Source organism: Chinchilla lanigera, unplaced genomic scaffold (assembly GCF_000276665.1).
Source record: "Chinchilla lanigera isolate Chin_1 unplaced genomic scaffold, ChiLan1.0 scaffold00019, whole genome shotgun sequence".
NCBI classification, from domain to species: Eukaryota; Metazoa; Chordata; class Mammalia; order Rodentia; family Chinchillidae; genus Chinchilla; species Chinchilla lanigera.
Genome location: NW_004955420.1, coordinates 15,926,806 through 15,945,060, shown reverse-complemented (window position 1 = coordinate 15,945,060; position 18,255 = coordinate 15,926,806). Strand labels below are relative to the sequence as shown.

The 18,255-nt window shown below is 37.3% G+C and overlaps 1 protein-coding gene across 1 annotated transcript in view; it reads right to left on the bottom strand.

The window, feature by feature from the left end:
* Fgf12 (fibroblast growth factor 12) overlaps nt 1-18,255 on the bottom strand; it is a 527,560-nt gene that overhangs the window by 365,683 nt on the left and 143,622 nt on the right. The gene's annotated exons all lie outside the window — the stretch shown is intronic.

Sequence of the window (18,255 nt, the reverse complement as noted above, 5' to 3'; positions counted from 1 at the left end):
TGGTTTTGTTGGGTTTTTTGCTGTTGCTTTTAATTCAGGGTCTTGCTTATACAGTATGAGGCCTACTTTCTGACTTAGCACCTAAGCATATCACATTTTTCCCTTTTATTAGTTTGTATAGTTTCCACCATTAAAATGCCAGCACCATCCTGAATATGACTTCAGTTAAGCTCTGTGTGTGTGTGTGTGTGTGTGTGTGTGTGTGTGTGTGTTTGGGGGAGATACTGAACACATATACACAAAAAATATAATGGTGACTATTTCCTGCTGATTATTTCAGGGATCATTGTTGACCAAGGGGAAACAGTGGGGTACAGCAGTTCTGAGCATGCACTCTACATTTGGACTTCCTGGGTGTCACTTCTGCTCCCCCACATTTTGCTCCATTGAGCAAGTCACCCACCTTCTGTACTCGGCACTCTACTTATATAAAATGTACAAAGTAACACATCAGAGGGTATTTTAGCTGAGATAATGTATGGAAACAATGAGATAGAGCAATTGTAGAACATTTAAAATGTCAGCAGATTATTATCATAGGTTGCATCCTTGCATTTCCACATTGTCAAATTTTTAACGCTTACTGTAGAATATTTTGAAATCAGAAGTAAATATTTGAGTATTTGTTTTAAAATTATTGCCATCCATTTTAGTTTTGTAAGTAATTTAATAATGTCAGGCTGTGATGAAGCTTAGTGGCAGAGAACTTACCTAGCTACCAAGACCCTGGATTTCACTCCCAGCACAGCAAATAAATCAATTTAAATGTAACTGTTGAGTTTACATCATCTCAAAGTACCTCGTTCATGGCCTAGTATAACTGCTTCATCCTTAGACTCCAGTGAGAGCCACATAATGTTTACCAGCATGTTATACTATTCACAGTTATTTTGATGCCAAATCCAGAAATTTTCAGAAAACCACAAACTATGAATTGAATTGAATTTTAGGTTCCCTGTAGAGATGATTAAGTATTGGAATTTTCTAGGAAGTAGATTAGTGATATTGCTAACATGGCTACTAGATACTCTTTTGAAAATTTTATCAATTTGTACTTTATATATGCTTCCAAGCCCTTGAAATGCCATCTTAAAAAGTTACCAGGTGTTATGGTTTATGTCTGTGTGTCCCCACAAAGCCTCATGTGGCCATGGGGCAGGCTTTTAAAGTTTGATTGATTATGGATGTGAGAGCTACACCCACCCTGGGGTGGATAGTTTGCATGTGTAAGGGAGAGAAAGAGGGTGCTTCTGGCCATTTCCTCCCTTTTGGTGCTTGTTGCTTTGCTGTGTTCTGTCGCCATGTGCTGTAGCTCTCTGCCGTGTGCCACTCTGCCAAGTGTGGACTGAAACCTCCACAAACTGTAAGCGAAATAAACTTTTCCTTCCTTCATTTTGGGTGTCAGGCATTTTGTCCCAGCAACGAGAGAAAAGTAACCAAGACAGAATTTGGTACCAGAGCAGTGGGGTTGTTGCTGTGACTACACCTGACCATGTGGTTCAAGAGCCTTTGGAAATGGCTTGTGGGAAGTGTTCGGAAAGGTTCAGAGATGTCGCCTGACAGAGAAGCGCTAGAACACCTTTGGCTGTTCTATCTGGGAGATTCTAGTCAGAGCTCAGAAGACCAGAAGGCTGATAGAAATCTTGCCGGTAAAGACCAGGTTTGGGAGGTTTCTGTTGGGAAGAAGGACTGCATTGGTTTTTGGACTCCAGACGATGTACATTATGGCTTGGCAGAAAGCTTGTCTGCATTTTGCTCGTGTCCAGAGACTTTGCCTCAGACTGAGATTAAGAGCGGCAGCGGACTGATTAATCTGGCAAAAGAAATATCAAGGCAGTCAAATGTTGGGGCAGTGGCATGGTTATTGTTGGGGGCTTTTAGCCAGATTTATATTGAGAATCAAGAACAAAGAGCACAGCAGGATGATTTAAAATGTTGTGAGTTTGGCCAGAAAGGAAGCTCCAGTAATGCTGTGGACTGCAAAGATAAGGCTGAGGAGAACTCTATTGCTGAGAAGGAACAGGAGAATAGAAAAGATGGCCTGAGGGCATCACAAGAAGCAGCAAGTCTCCACCCTTTGCAGCCTCAAAACGGCAAAGGAGAAAGACCTTGCTTTGAGAAGAAAGCTGCTGAGCACCATGTTCCAGAATGGCGGTGGCAGCCACACCAGGTTCCAGAATGGTGGCAGCATAGAGGATCTGTTCTTCAGAACTGGATTCAGAGTGCCCAGCAATCCAGGCACTCGACCCCTGTGGCCAAGAGAGAGGAAAACTTGGCTACTGCTCCAGGTGGCAGCAGACCTTGGCATCATCCCCATGGCCCTGGCTTTAGGTGCATGCAGAATACAAGAGTTCTGAGGTTGAAGAGGCTTCCACCCAGATTTCAGAAGGCCTGGGAGGCCAGGCAGCGTGCCCCTGAGAGGGCAGTGAATGAAGCTGTGAGTGTGAAGCAAAAGATGCCCTGGAGACCTCAGAAGTTTAGAAAAGCCAGGACCCTGGATCATCTAAGGAAAGCTGCAAGGAGGGAGCAAAGTAGGCCTAAGAGAGAAGTCATGAAAGCTGAAACCACCAGAAGTGCCACAGGGGTGGACTCATGCAAGCCCTCTGGAGCTCACAGTGTGCCACAGATTGCTTCAGATGCTGGTCATGGAACTACAGGACGTAATGTTAGCCCTGCTGGATTTTGGACTTACTTTGGTCCCAATGCTCTGTGTCCCCCTGTTGTACCTTTTGGAATGGTACTGCTTATTTTGTGTCATTGAATGTTGGAAGTGTTCAACTTTTCATTTGTACAGGGGCTTACAGCTAAGAGTTTGCCTTACACCTTGGAGGAGACTTGGGACTTGGATTCTTTAGCAATGCTGAAACTGTTAGGACTTTGGCAACTCTTGCAGATAAACTAAATGTTGTTTGTATAAAGGGATGGACATGAGTCTTTGGGGGGCCAGGGGTGGAATGTTACGCTTTGTGTCTGTGTGTCCCCACAAAGCCTCATGCGGCCAAGGGGCAGGCTTTTAGAGTTTGATTGATTATGGATGTGAGAGCTACACCCACCCTGGGGTAGATAGTTTGCATATGTAAGGGAGAGAAGGAGGGTGCTTCTGGCCATTTCCTCCCTTTTGGTGCTTGTTGCTTTGCTGTGTTCTGCCGCCATGAGCTGTAGCCCTCTGCCATGTGCCACTCTGCCTTGTAATCTGCCAAGTATGGACTGAAACCTCCACAAACTGTAAGTAAAATAAACTTTTCCTTTCTTCATTTTGGGCATCAGGTATTTTGTCCCAGCAATGAGAGAAAGGTAACCAAGACCCCAGGTATTTTATTCCTGGAGACCCAGTATCAAATATTACAATGTTGGCAAAAATATGTAAGAATCCAGCAAACTATGCAAACCTAGACACTGAGAGGGTTCCATTTCTTGAGTCAGTTCTTTAATTGACAAAATTTGCTGACTGTTTTTAAAGGCAGAGTTTAAAGACTTACAATGAGTGACACATAGACAAAAAAAAGCTTTACTTTGTCAATTAATTTTCTTATCCTAATAGAGAGCAATTCATCTTGATTATTGCCTTTAGGTATCTTTAGTAAGGGAATGCAAACAAAAGTAGAAGAATTTACTATTTCTTATATGTTTTGCTTGCTTTTTTGTTTTTTGAGACAGGGTTTCACTATGCAGTTCGAACTGGTCTTGAACTCATTCTGTAGCCCAGGTGAACTTAAGGCAATCCTCTTGCCTCAGCTTCCCAAGTGCTAGGATTACAGGCATATGCCACCATGCCGGATCCCCTTTGTTTTTTCTTTCAGGAGGCAATTCTTGCTTTTTGAAAGGAAAGTCATTTAGGGACAGCAAACTCCAGCCTATTTACATGGTGGACTCTCAGCAGACTGCAGACACAATCTGAAATTGTTTTCTCTAGCCCTATTTCTCCCACACACCTTCACAAGGAAACAAATGATGGATATAAATATTTCCTTACAAGAGGCATTTCATCTGGCATCATTATCTTACTCAAAAGAAAATATCACAGTGTTCATAACTGTTTTGCAAAAGAACTTTAGAATAGTATGCTCAGGAACACAAAACAAAAAAAATGTGATAAAATATGGTTGAATATTTCACTCACTTCTTCAAAAGCAAATAAAGGTTCTTTACAACCTAAAGCCAAATTTCAAATACCTATAACTTAGTATTCCAAAACCAGTGCAGTCCTCTTGCAGCTTTCATTTCTTTCTTTGACAAGAAGCCTTCATTCGTAATCACTTCAGGTCCATAATCCCTTATCTGAAACAGTTCAGGGTAAGTGTGTTTTTTAACTCAGGGTTTTACAGGCTTGGGTGGTATTTTTAAAAAGTAATACAATTATCATATAAAATGCTGGAAAATCTCTGTATCTGGGGCTGTACTTATAATCAAATACATTGATATCTCTCCAGTGACATATACATATATTCTCACAAGTATGATAAATAAAGATTACAAATAGCCTACTGACTATTCAGGACAGGTCAGGACATCAAATAAGTTTGATGATAACATAAGGGGGGTGACTTTCTGAGTTTATTGGACATAGAAATTACACATGATGCTCTGCTCTGCTTTTACCTGGATATAAACATTTGAATTGGGGGAGGATTTTCTTTGTCCATGTGCTTTCCTTAGTCAAGAATGCCCTCTGTGCCACTTCTAGTTTATTAAATTCTAGCACGGGCCAGCCAAGCTGGCAAATTTTTATTTTTACAAAGCCTCAGACCAGAAGGACCCCATCCAGCCCATGTTGGTGTCCACATAACTGGTTCTCCCCCTTTGATGGTGAACCTTTTAGAGTTTCAATGGTACAAACAGGTTGCTCCAGCATGTGGACCATTGGTTCACCACCTCTGGACTAGAGACTTCATAGGTACAGTTCCAGGTCTAATTTGCCTGTATCTGTGATTCTTGGCAGTAGATTTTCCTCAAAGAGTCAATCAATAGAATGATACAAAGCTAGTGAAAAGATTGATATTGATGAGATTAAATCCAAAGCATTTGGTGTCATAGCTCTGTTCCTTTTTATAAATATGGACTTTTATAAGATGGCATTTTTTTAAAACCTAGTTTCCTTGGCCTTCGCTGAAAATAAATGAGGAGGATGGGTTCCTGCCAGGCAGGGTCAAAGTCTGGAATCCCCAGGTATGTCTCCTGACAAACTTGGGTCAGAGTAGACCCTTGTTACTGGACAGTCTAGATGAAAATTTCAGGTCCCTGTTTGACCTTCACTGACAACATCACCCCAGAGTGGGTACTGGGTCTCCTCCCTATAGTCTAAGGAGTATGGAATTCTAGGCTCCTTACTCAGCCTTTATTCTCCAGGTTAGAGGTGGAGTCAGAACTTTTTCTATGGTGGTTGGAGTGGGGGTTATTGAACTCTTGAGAACTGAGGGAATCTGTATTAAACAACTTTATCGAAATCTTAGTACTGTGTGACTTTAACTAAATCTAAGACACAAGAAAGACACACATGCAAATATTCATACGAGGTCCATATAGCTGGAGTAAATATCTGCTGCCTAGACACAAATATGAAAAAAACTTACAAAGAAAAGAGAAAGGAGGGCTGGGGATGTAGTTCAGCAGCAAAGCACTTGCTTGACAAGCGCAATGTCATGAGTTTGATTCCTGGTACAAGAAAAAAAAAAAAAAAGAGAGAGAGAAAAAAAAGAAAGGATAGAAAAACATCTAAATATCCAAACATAAAATTGGGGCACAAAATTTTATATATTTTGCTTTTAAGATCATATTAAGTCATTATGCAACATTTATTTACTTTTTTATTTTAAAGAGGGAAAAATAAAAATAACAATAAAACAGAGTTTCAAAACAGGTCAGCAGGAGAGTTACAACAATTAATACATTGAATGTTGTTGTCTTCACAGTAGTTATTCGGAGTACAAGATATAGGCATGATATCTTGTCCAGACAATACTAGCACACACTATTCTTTTCAGTGAACTAAGAGAAACTAGCTGCATAACTATCTTAACTGTCTTGTGTATGAATATATTTTTTTCTTTTTCCTTTTCTTTCTTTCCCCTTTCCCCCATCACATTTTGTCTTTTCTTTTGAACAGTTTCTTCCCAATTCACAATATCTATTATACACTCTGGATCTTATCTACTCCTTAAGTATCTCACATTAGTGAGGCAATATGGTGTTTACACATGTGGGTCTGATTTATTACACTTGTGAGTGTTGTCTTGAGTTGCATCCATTTGCCTATAAAAGTCTCAAGTTTGTACTTCTTTAGGGTTGAGCAGTATACCAATATATTTTAAAAAAACAAACTCTACATATTTTTTATCCATTCCTCAGTTGATAGGCACTCAAGTTGTTTCCAAGATTTAGCTATTACAAATTGTGCTGCTATAAACATGGGTGCACATGTATCACTGTGGTATGATGTTTTTAATTCTTCTGGGAAGATACCCAGAAGGAGAATAGCTGTGTCTAATACAGCCTCTAATCATAGTTTCTTAAGGAATCTCCACACTGATTTCTACAGTGGTTGCACATTCCTGGGCCTGGGATATAGCTCAGTGGAACAGCGCTTGCCTGACAAGCACAAGGTCCTATGTTCAATTCCTGGTACCAAATTCCCAGTACCAAAAAACAAAACAAAAACAAAAACAAAACACAAGTCTACACTTCCACCAACAGTGGAGAAGGGAATGTTCTGTGCAACAACTGCCGAGATGAATGTATGTGACAGAGACTATACAAGGTTGATCAAACATTACACAATGTTCAATTTTGTAAAGAACCCACAATAAAAGACACATTACCAAGAATAATGGGATAAGAGTGTTCAAAGTTAGAGGAGTATTTTGAGTGGGGTTAATGGCAATATATCTTTTACTGTGGTAAACTGATTTAAATATTCACCTGCTTTATCATTACTCCTCATTGGTCAGATGTTACACAGCCAAACATCATGCTGTGTCTTCATTCCTTATTTACTAGATCTGGTACCCAATAACTTGTGGTTCTCTCTCAAAGGCAAAATGGCCATGAAAGATAAATTCTTTGAATTGATTAAAGATATTGAATGAGCCACACTAGCACATATGAACAGCCAAATCAACAAATGTATCCCCCCAAAGTCACATTCAGGAAAGAGGCCTTTGTGAACTGTTTCTAAAAGAGCTAAGGATAATGGGAAAAGTGTGATTGGGTAAGGGAGAGTATTTTGAGGAAGATTAATGGCAATGTGTCCTTTGTAGTAAAAAGTTGTTGTTTTTAGTTTAATAAAAAGTTGTTGTTTTTAGTTTTAGTTCACTGTAACATTTGACCACACTGTATATGGGACACAAAGTCTAAACTATTTTCTACCTGACCCTTCACAAGAAAACTTTGCAGATTTCTAGTATCAAAGTAGAAATTGAAAGATAGGCTTTAAAAATGAGAGAAATGACTTTTAGTTTAAAAAGCATACAAGCAATCAAATCAACAAATATATCCTCCCAAAGACACGATTCATTGCCCTTTGTGATGTGGGAACAAATGTTATGAGACATCTTGACTAGTGTCTATGAGGGGCTGTGTATTCTACAATGCAATATAATCATTATTAGTAATACCTACCTTCAGATATTCATAAATATATTTATGAATATGAAATATATTAATCATCTTCTAAGAAATATAAGCCTTACAATTACATTTTTAGATTTTAAGAATTAAAGGTTTTATTTGTATTATTTTTTAGAAGAAGCTTAATAGTACAGTACTAAAAGGTAAAAATCAACTTGTGTATGTTACCTCATCCTTGTGAAAATTTTATTAAAAATTACCAGCATCTAAACTATCTCTGTTAAATTCTCTAAAAGACATTGAATGCATATGAAAACTTTTAGATATCTCTCCACAAAACTGAATTTTACAGATTTTTTTCTTTCATGCAAGTAGGGTATAAAGCTTATATTTCTTTCAATATTTTTGAAATATTAGTAATAAAGTGCTATGTTATAGAATTGAAGAGAGCTGATTCTAGAGCCCAACTCATATTTCATTTCAACTGTAGCAGAAAAATGCACCCCCCCTCCCAGTATACTGCAGTTTCTTAGTTGCCCAGATAATAGTCCCTGTTCCAGTTCTGGTTGCTCCTGTCTCATAGAAACAGCTGGTCACTGTGATGCATAGCTGGTCAGTATCATGCACATTGTATAAACCAGTCCTCAATTTACAAGCCATTCTGCCTCTGTACTTCTGTTTACTTATCCCATATAAGCCCTAGACCACCAGAGATCAGGCCTGATATTTTGGGAATGATCCCAATCAGTGTCTGTTGATATAAATAAATCTGCCTCCAAACCCTGGGTGTCATTTCAGTGTTTCTGCTTGCCAGTGCACAATTATATACAAATTTTGTGATGTTAGATACAGAACTGGAGGACAATAGAAGCCAGGTATTACAACTGCACACCTCTGCAGTCCCCCTCACTCTGTGAGTGGTGGATCTAGGTAAGAGCTAAACGTGCATTTCAGAGCTATCAGCACAACTTCCTTCTCTGGCTTTTGATTTTCTTGTTCCTGAAAGAGAGGTTGAAGTGAGTCACATGAGATCACTTGAGGAAAACTTGAATCCTTGGTGAACAGATACAAAGACTCATAAGAGATCAACTGAAGCACATCCACGGGAATGTTTCCTTCCCCCTTGGCTGGATGGGAAGAGTCCTTCAGTGAATAGGATCACTTGTGACAAGCACTAGTCTATAATGTGGATGACACAGAATTCCCGACCCAACTCCAGCAACCTGAGGAACCACATACTACAGGATACTCTTTGAAGTGTTACTAATCTAACACTAGCTCTCTAGTTCCAACAACTTCTTGCATACACACTTGAAATATCAAGTCAAGTATATCAACTCATCATGAAAAAGTCTCCCTGATGCTGAAATGCATGAGGCATTTACCACATGTACCCAGAGAACAATGACAGTGGCATCATAAGCAATATAGTCTTCAACTTTAACACTTGGAGTAATGATATTCTAACCATGACCAAATCTTTGCTCTATGACCACTAGCCTCTCTTCTGTAGTAAACCCTTCACGAGTATATGCTTATATCTCATGAAAGGTCTACTCCTTCCTAAACTGTGCATTGTATGTCATAACTGAAATAACAGCTGGTCCTGTTCCAGAGATCAGAGACTGTTACGGTTTGTGTCTGGATTTTCCCCCAAAGCCTCATGGAGTCCTGAGGGGATGGTATTTTTGGAGGCACCTGAATCCAGAGTTTGTGATTGGTTCATTGTCTAGTGCTGGGATTGGGAGAGTGAGTGCCACACCTGCCTTAGGGCAGGTAGCCTGCATACAATATAAGGGAGAAAAAGAAGTTGCTCTTCTTTTTTGTTCTTGTTGCTATTGCTATTTTCCAGCATGCACTATTGCCCCTCTGTCATGCCACCCTGCCTTGGAGCCAGCTGATTACGTACTGAAACCTCTACAAATTGTGAATTAAATGAACCTTTTCCCCTTTAATTTTAGGTGTTAAGTACTCTGTCTTAGCAATGAGAAAAGTAACTCAGACAGTGACCAAGGATCTATGTGAAAAGACTAGAATTACAGAAGCCAGGGTTATATCTTGGTCAAAATTAGCATTCTTTTCTCTATAGCTTCTGTCATGATTTTCTTTAAAATGTGTTAAATAATGTGTTGAAAATACAGTTTAATTCTGGGGATATAGTTCAGTGGCACAAGCACCTTCCTGGCAAGTGCAAGGTCCTGAGTTCGATTCCTGGTACCAAAAAAAAAAAAAGAAAAAGAAAATACAGTTTAAATATTAGGTAGAAAATTGATTGGAATAACCTCTAGGTTCAAAAGATAGATGACTAAAACCAGTTGATGTTGTTAAAGGAATGGATTGGCATAAGAAACCTTCAGCTTGCTCCAGAATTAGAACATAATTCCCTTACTTCTACTTCTAAGTGAGTAATGTGAATAAAATGCAAAAACATTTACAAGTTCCGGTTCTTATGTGTGCGGGTATGAAAAGACAGAAAAGGGGGAGATTTGATCTCTAAAGCACATAGCAGCATGGAAATCCTGTCAATGAAACTATGAACATGGACAGCATCAAGCAGTTGAAAGGTCTTAATTCTGAAAATATTAATACATATGTTTAAAACATGAAGCATAAAATAGAAACTTTGTTTACATTTCAAATTCAACTAAGAATATTAAAACAGATGGAGATTGCAGACTTTGCACAGCTCAATCCCTTCATTGTACAAATGGGAAAAACTGAGCCCTAGAGAAGAGAAAGGAATCAATCAGAGTAGTTAGGAACATAGTTAACAAACTTGTAGCAAGGTTGGGTCTCTCTTTTTTTTTTTTGTACTAGGGATCAAACTCAGGACCTCGCGCTTGCCAGGCAGGCACTTGTGCCACTGAGCTACATCCCCAGCAAGGCTGGGTCTTTTATGTTGTAAATCCCCAGAGATTTTGTGAACTTTCCTTTCGTTCACTGCTGAGTGGCTACCACCGACATTTTCTTTAGCATTATAGTGATTCATTTACTGTACCTAAGTTGGGGTCAGTTCATTGGATGAACACTTTAGTTAGATTCTGAGCATCACCTTAATTCTGATGGCAGCTATTCTCTGAAAATACCTCATTCTGTTCCAGAAGCAGACGAGTTAAAAGACATGTGTGTATTTACTGAGTTGCAGTGTCACATCCCTCCCAACACATGTACTGACAGTCTTACACATCAATAAAAAAACATCACTTTAAAAAGAATTGGCAATCTTTAGCTAAAAATTAGAAAACTAATTCCCTTATCTATAATATGTTCCTATGGTAATAACTCATTAAAATACAATCATCTTCTTTTAAAACTTGAAAACAAAACAAAACCACACTTGAGCTGCTTCCATGGGGAAAAAAAAATGCCTTTCATAAACCTTTGTATTACTTTCCAGTGACAAACCTCAACTATTTTTCTTAATAGTCATTAAAAAGATGTGGCATTAAATAAGGATGTGATACATTATGCTTCATAAACTACATCATACAACATAAGTACATTAGTAGTTAACTGGGCTAAGGTATGTGGACACTGTAGCATGTAAAACTATTGAAAATTTTCATTCAGTGGTTTATGTAATTAGATATGTGACTCCAAAGGATTACTTTGGTACAAGTCTGGAAATGGAAAAGACCAACTTGGCCCAACAACAAATTATAAGGCTAAATCTGTGGCAAATGGAGTGGGTATAAAAATAAGAGAATGGATTCTGATGCCTCGGACACCTTATGGGCAGAACTTGGTAACTGATTGGATGTGAAAAGTGAAGAGGCAGGAAAAGCAATACGTCAAAGTCCTGTCATTATGTTAAGTAGACAAAAGGAGTTTAAAATTAATAGGAGACTCAGGGTAGACGTTTTTAAATTCATAACAAATTAATGGTTATTCATAGAGGAATGCATGAAGTGTTATGTATGGGAAACTTGTGTAAAAGAAGGTAAAATCACAATTGAAAATAGACATAAGGAAATTGCAATGGTTAATTCTATGTGTCAACCTGATAGGGCCAGTGGGTGTCAGGACATTCAGCCAAACATTACCCTGAGAGTATCTCCGCGGGTGTTTCTGGGTGACATTCACAAGTGATCAGTAGAATGAGATTTCCTTACTAGTATGAGTAAGCTTCATCCCATCAACTCAAGGTTTGAACAGACAAAAGGGCTGAATAAAGGGAAAATTCTGTTTGGCTACTTTGAGCCGCCACATCAATCTTTACCAGACTCACAATTCAGATCAAAACATTAACTCTTCTGTGGGTTGAGTTGAAATTTACAGGATCTGTATGCTGGAACTCAGGCCAGGCCACCAGACTTGGACTGAAACTACACGTCAGCTCTTCTAGGTCTGTAGCTTGAAGACTGTGTATCTTGGGGCATCTCTACCTTCTTCACCACGTCAGACAATTTGTTTTAATATACTGCTCCTCCCACCCTGCAATCAGTTCTGCTTCTATGGAGAACCATGACTAATTGATAAATCACTAATACAGATGGAGTACATCAAGTTTTCTAGATCTTAATGAAAAGTAGGTTGGAGATTCACAAGAATAAAAGCCTTCTTGAATGTAGTTAAAGAGTTCAGATTTAATTTAAGGAACTGTAGGAGTCAGTGAAGGTTTTGAAATGAACTAAACAAAATGAAGTAAAAAAAAATCTTCATTAAAGTATTTCAATCCAGGCATGTTGATGCACACTTGTAATCCCAGAATTCAGAAGGCTAAGGCAGGATTGCAGATTTGATGTGAGCCTGGGAACACAGCAAGTTCAAGACCAACCTGAGCTATGTAGTGAAATCACCTCTGAAAAAGCCAAAAGTGTTTTACACATATTTTTAAAGTGCACATACATAGTTTTTCCTCTTACTGACAAAAAAAGAAGGCTTTATTTACTTTAGTGTCATACTTCTGAAGTGCATTGAACTCTCATGTTTAGAGTCACTTTGTCATGTGACCTAGCCATCAATGATATGTTTATATATCATGTTAAATAAAAACATAATGGATATAAAGTTCTCAAACTTCTGGGTTTTTTTATTTTCTATTTTAAAGAAAATAGTACAAAAAAAGAACAACAGCAAAATACGAACAGCACAAAGCAAGGACATTAAACATGATACAGGGTTTCAGACCAAATGATAGAGATTAACAGTGGTTGTTATGTTTCATATTGTTATCTTCAACTAAGTTGCTCAGGTTACCTGATGTAAGAATAGAAGATTGATCAAGTCATTAAAGGGAATAAGAAAATAATAATTTAAAAGAACATTAGACACAATACACAGTGTCACTAGGCAGGATTGTAGGAATTCACCAAAGGATGTTATACTGCAAATTGTTGTTGTCACATAAATTGCTCAGATATAAGCATGCAAAATTGGTCAAAATATTTAAAATAAACTTTTAATCATTAAAAGTTCCCCTCAACAAACCATCAGAAACCAACAGTACAGTTATGCCATGGATCCATATATATATATATATATATATATATATATATATATATAATGCCTTAGTACTTTCTTTTTCTTCTTTCCCTCATCCCAGTTGTTCCTTCCTTTGAGCAATTTCTTTCCCTCTTTTGTTACCTACAGACCATACTCATAAGTGAAATAAATCAGACTCAAACTTCTGTTTTTAATCATTGCAGACTAACTAGTATTGTACTTAGACCTTCCTGCCATAAAGAACTATAACACTACAGAAAGAAACCTGTTAGGAAATCATTTCCTTGCACTGGATAACAGATGGTGCACAACTTTGACCTTTGAGAAAAAGAGAAACATGAGGCGAGCCCCACAGGAAATTCAGCTTTCATCCTGAGGCATCCTTCAGCAGGTAGGGTAGAAGATACAGCCCAAGCAGAGCATGACAGTCACACTGAGACCAGACGATCTGGGAGTTGTTAAAGTGGCAGAGTACTGATGAAAGGAAGGTCCACAGTGGAAAGAAAGCAAGAAATTGTCATAGAGGTTATCTTCAAGCTTTGGGGTAAAAGATGAGTTACATATGTGAAGGTAAAGATTCTGTGAGTCACGCCAGAGAGCAAAGAGGGCAGGTATGAGTTCTGCAGCAACCCTCGGAATTGAGATAAAGGACGCTAACCAGTGCTCAGAGATGTTAGAGCTCCAGCTCAGACAGAGTGGGAAAGTCTCACAGGATAATTCAGGCATCCATTTGAAATGCAAAAAAGATCGCGCCCAGGAGTAGAGATCATGCCGTAGAGTAAGGGTCATGACATAGAACTAAAGATGAAATTGAAATAAAGCATTAAACCAATCCTAACACAATGAAGGAAAACCACCTCTAGCTTCAAAAACTGCCAGAACAAAATGAAGCAATGTTTAAAGAAAAAAACAACACAGCATGTTCTCTACAACATGCCATCTGTAATGTCTAGCACATAATCAAATATTGCTAGATATGTAAAAAGGAAAAATGGTGGTCCACAGTCAAAAGTAATAGAAATTGATATAATCAGATCACAGGTTTGACACAGATATTGGATCAAGAAGGTAAGAGTTTTAAAAATATATATAACAGAGATGAACCTTTAGAACATTATGCTAAGTAAAATAAGCTAGTTACAAGTAGAAAAAGATTGACTTATTCCATTTATAGGAAGTATGTAAAGTAGTCAAATTTATAGAAGTAGTGCACAGAATAGGGCTGCAGAGAAAGGAATTGGAAGCTTTTTCTCCAAGTATAGAATTTCAGTTATACAAGATAAAATATTTTTGCATACCTCCTGTATGATATACGTTGTTAATAATATCGCAATGTACACTTAAAAATTGTTAAGCAAATGGATTTCATGTTAGAAGTTTTCAACAATAAAAATAAAATAATGCTAAATATGAATACACCCAAAATAAACAGGGGAGAAATAAAACAAAAACAAATGAAAAACAAATTAAAAATTATAACTTAAAATCAGTAATTCAATAGTCAGAAAATCAGTGAAGCCGTAGTTGAACTTGATATGGCCACTCATCTTCTGGACATAAGTGACATCTGCAGACTACTTCATCCAACAGAAGTATTAACACATTACTGTATGTTTGTGCTCACATACAACATTCACCAAAACACACCACATTATGGACCATCAGGTACACTTTAACAAATTAAAAAGAATAAAAAATATATAATGTCTTCTCTCAGACCTCAGTGAAACTGAATTAAAGCTCATTAACAGAAAAAATCTTTAAAATATTTGTACATTAAAAAAACATACCTCTGCATAATACATGGATGAAAGAAGACAGCTCAAGAGAAGTGTAAAAGTATATTCAATTAAATGAAAATAAGACCACAAATAATCAACATTCAGATGTAACAAATACAGCATTTACACTGAAATTTAGAACTTTGAGTGAAAGGATTAGAAAAGATGTAAAGATCAATAATCTTGACTTTTACTTTAGGAATCTTGTAAAAATCAAATTGACTAGAAAGTACATAGAAAAAGAGAAATAAAAATCAGACCAGAAATGAATAAAACTGAAAACAAGAGATTAGTAGGGAAAATCAACAAACCAAAAGCTGGTTCTTTGAAAAAAATCAATAAAATTGGTAAAATTTTACCCAAGATTACGAAGAAAAAAAGAAAACAGAAGTCACTAATATCACAAATAAAGGGACATCACTACAGATCTGAGGGTCGTTAGAAGACTAAGAAAGGGAATACTACAAGCAATTTTATGGACACAAAATGTATAAATTAGAAGAAAAGGAACAATATATTGAAAGACCTTACCTACCAAAACTCACTCAGGAAGCAGACAATTTGAGTAACTCATATATATTAAATAAATTGAATAAATAATTGATAACTTTCAAAAACAGAAACTAGTAGGCTTATATAGATAGGTTCACTCATAAAACCAGAACTTCCACTCCTAGGCTTCACACAGGCAAGTAAAAACATAAGTAAGACTTGTACATAAATGTGCTTTGCAGGGTTTTTTCAAGTTAAGTCAAAACTTGGAAATACAGTGATCCCTCATCTATCATGGGAGCTGTGTTCCGGAGACCCCCATGATAGGTGAAAATCCACAAAGTTCCAGCATTATATTTATTTTATTATTTATATATATTTTAAGGCTTTATAAACCCTTCCCACTCTCTTATTAACACTTCATATGCTCTTAAACACTTTCTACATACTTAAACCTAGGTAATTTTAACAACATGTAAAATTCTATGTGGGTACTTGATGTGAAGTGGACAATGTGAGATGCTGAATGTTTGGGCACAACGCAGAGAGCAAACAGACCCATGCTACGGTCACTGAGCCAATCAGTGCCCAGGATACAGAAAACTGTGCTGTGATTAGCGCCTTCCATTCCATCAACCAGCAGTGTGCCATGTACAATCTCACACTGGCAAACTTGTGCAAGCGGTAGTGGCGTACTGCACTTCCACGGTGTACAGTGCAGTATTCATCTACTGATGAAATACATACTGTCTTTTATTTTGATTTAATATTTTTTTAATATGTTGGAATTAACATTTTTTATATTTTTATATTGTTCTAAAGTTTTTCAACAAAAATAATTAAAATCATAAATATTATATAAACACCTGTATACTGCAAAATCCCACAATACAGGGAAAACTCCACCATACAGAATTAAATATATTTTTTTAAGAAGCCTGTGATACAGTGAAGCTGCAATAAGTGAACAGTGCTATAGCAAGGGATGACTGTAACCCAAATGTCAACCAATATAAAAATAGACAAATTATAGTATGCTTTTATAATAGAATAATTTAATAATTAATAATTTAATAATTTAGCAACTTAAAAAGAATTAACTATTGACACACAATCAACCACTGATATGGATGAATACCAAAATTTCTGTTCAGTAAAAGAAGTCAGTTTCAAAATAGCAAGCGTATCCTGAAGGATTTCATTTATATGAAATTTGAGATCAAACCAGACAAATCTGGGGCTGGGGATTTAGCTCAGCGGCAAAAGCACCTGCCTGGCAAGCGCAAGGTCGTGAGTTCGGTTCGCGGTACCGGAGAAAAACCAAAAAAAAAAAAAAAAAAAAAAAAAAAAAAACAGACAAATCTGTACTGACAATAATCAGATGATTCATTTTTATGCTTGGAAAAGAGTGGGAAAAAACTTCAAGCAAAGTACTTTATATCTTGATAGGTGTATTGGTTACATAGGATGCATATGATAAAACTTCATGCGTTGTGTATTTGAGTTCTGTATTCCACTCAATTTAAAATTTACCTTAATTAAACAATAAAAATACAAAGAACACACGTATTTTTACTTTGTAAAATACTGATCAAAATAAAAATCCAGTAGTGAAGTAGAATTTTATTGCATATAGCACTTTTTAATAAAAAAAAACCTGAATCTGTATTTGTCTTCCTTTCACCATAGGGCAAATGATTGCCTTTGTTATAGACTGGATAGAGAATGCCCCTCCCACAAGCCTCAGGCACTCAGAGATGGCTTTTGTTAGGTGATGGGGTCATGGAGTGCGACACTTATCAGTGGATTCATCCACTTATGAGTTCAGTAGCCCACTGTGCTGTGAGGAGGTGGGACTGGTTGTAGGCAGTTTGCTGGGTATATAACCCCCAAGGGTATATCTCCCCCTTCCTGGGTCTGCCAGCACTTTGCTTTGTTTCCTGGTCATCATGATGTGATCTTCTTTCCTCAGCTAGACCCTTGCACCATGAGCTTCCTGCCTTGGAACCAGCCAGCTATGGCCTGACAGTGTGAGTCCTAATAACCCCTCCTCCTTTAAGTGGTGAGTATTGGGTATTTTGTCCCAGCAACAAGAACATTACTGACAGTCTTGAATTAGACATTATTTTCAATAAAACACACCTGTCATCAACAGGTAGGTTTTCATTATGCCAGCTAGTTTACAACTCCTACTTCTAGGAGGCTACAACCCATTCATTAAACTTCTCTTGCAAGTAACTGTATCTCTTACACAGTGCCGGTATTCATCTTAAGCATTCTCCATCAAAGATTCACACAAAGCTCTCCCTGAAACCAATACCGTTTGACTTGCATACTCACAGACACACTGTCGTCTACAGGGGCAATTTGAAACTAAATGACCAGGGTAATGAGGGCACTCAATGTCCTGTCACAGCACCAGTCAGAAGGTCTTGAGAACTTGAAACAGGTCCCAGAAATGTAAGGGGCTCTGATACTTACCACGAATGAATATTAGGTTGTTTAAGAATGGTATTGTTTGATGATAACATTTTTATTAAAATTTGAGGGTGAGCAAAATTATGTCCAACTAGCTCACATAGGTTACATTTTTATTTCAAAATCAATTTTATTGCAGCCAAAGCAGTGAAATTGACTGTATAGCATAAAATATGATATATACATACATGTTTTATGTATACATTTAAATGGTAAGAAATACAGTGTATTTTGACAGATAGCATTAAAATTAAAGTTACATGCATTAGTAACATAGCTCTACCTCGTTAAGTTGGTGTGACACATTTTCTTGCTTTCTTGTATTCTGCTACATTGAAACACCGTACCTGAAAGTGATAAACTGAAATTCCATTTTACTGTCTTAATTTGTGCTCTGATTCCATATGAAAACTCTGGGTCCATCTCATCCTCAATATCATCTCAAAATGAATCCTCAACCTCTGGTAAATCCATTCCATTTTCTTCATAGTCAGGA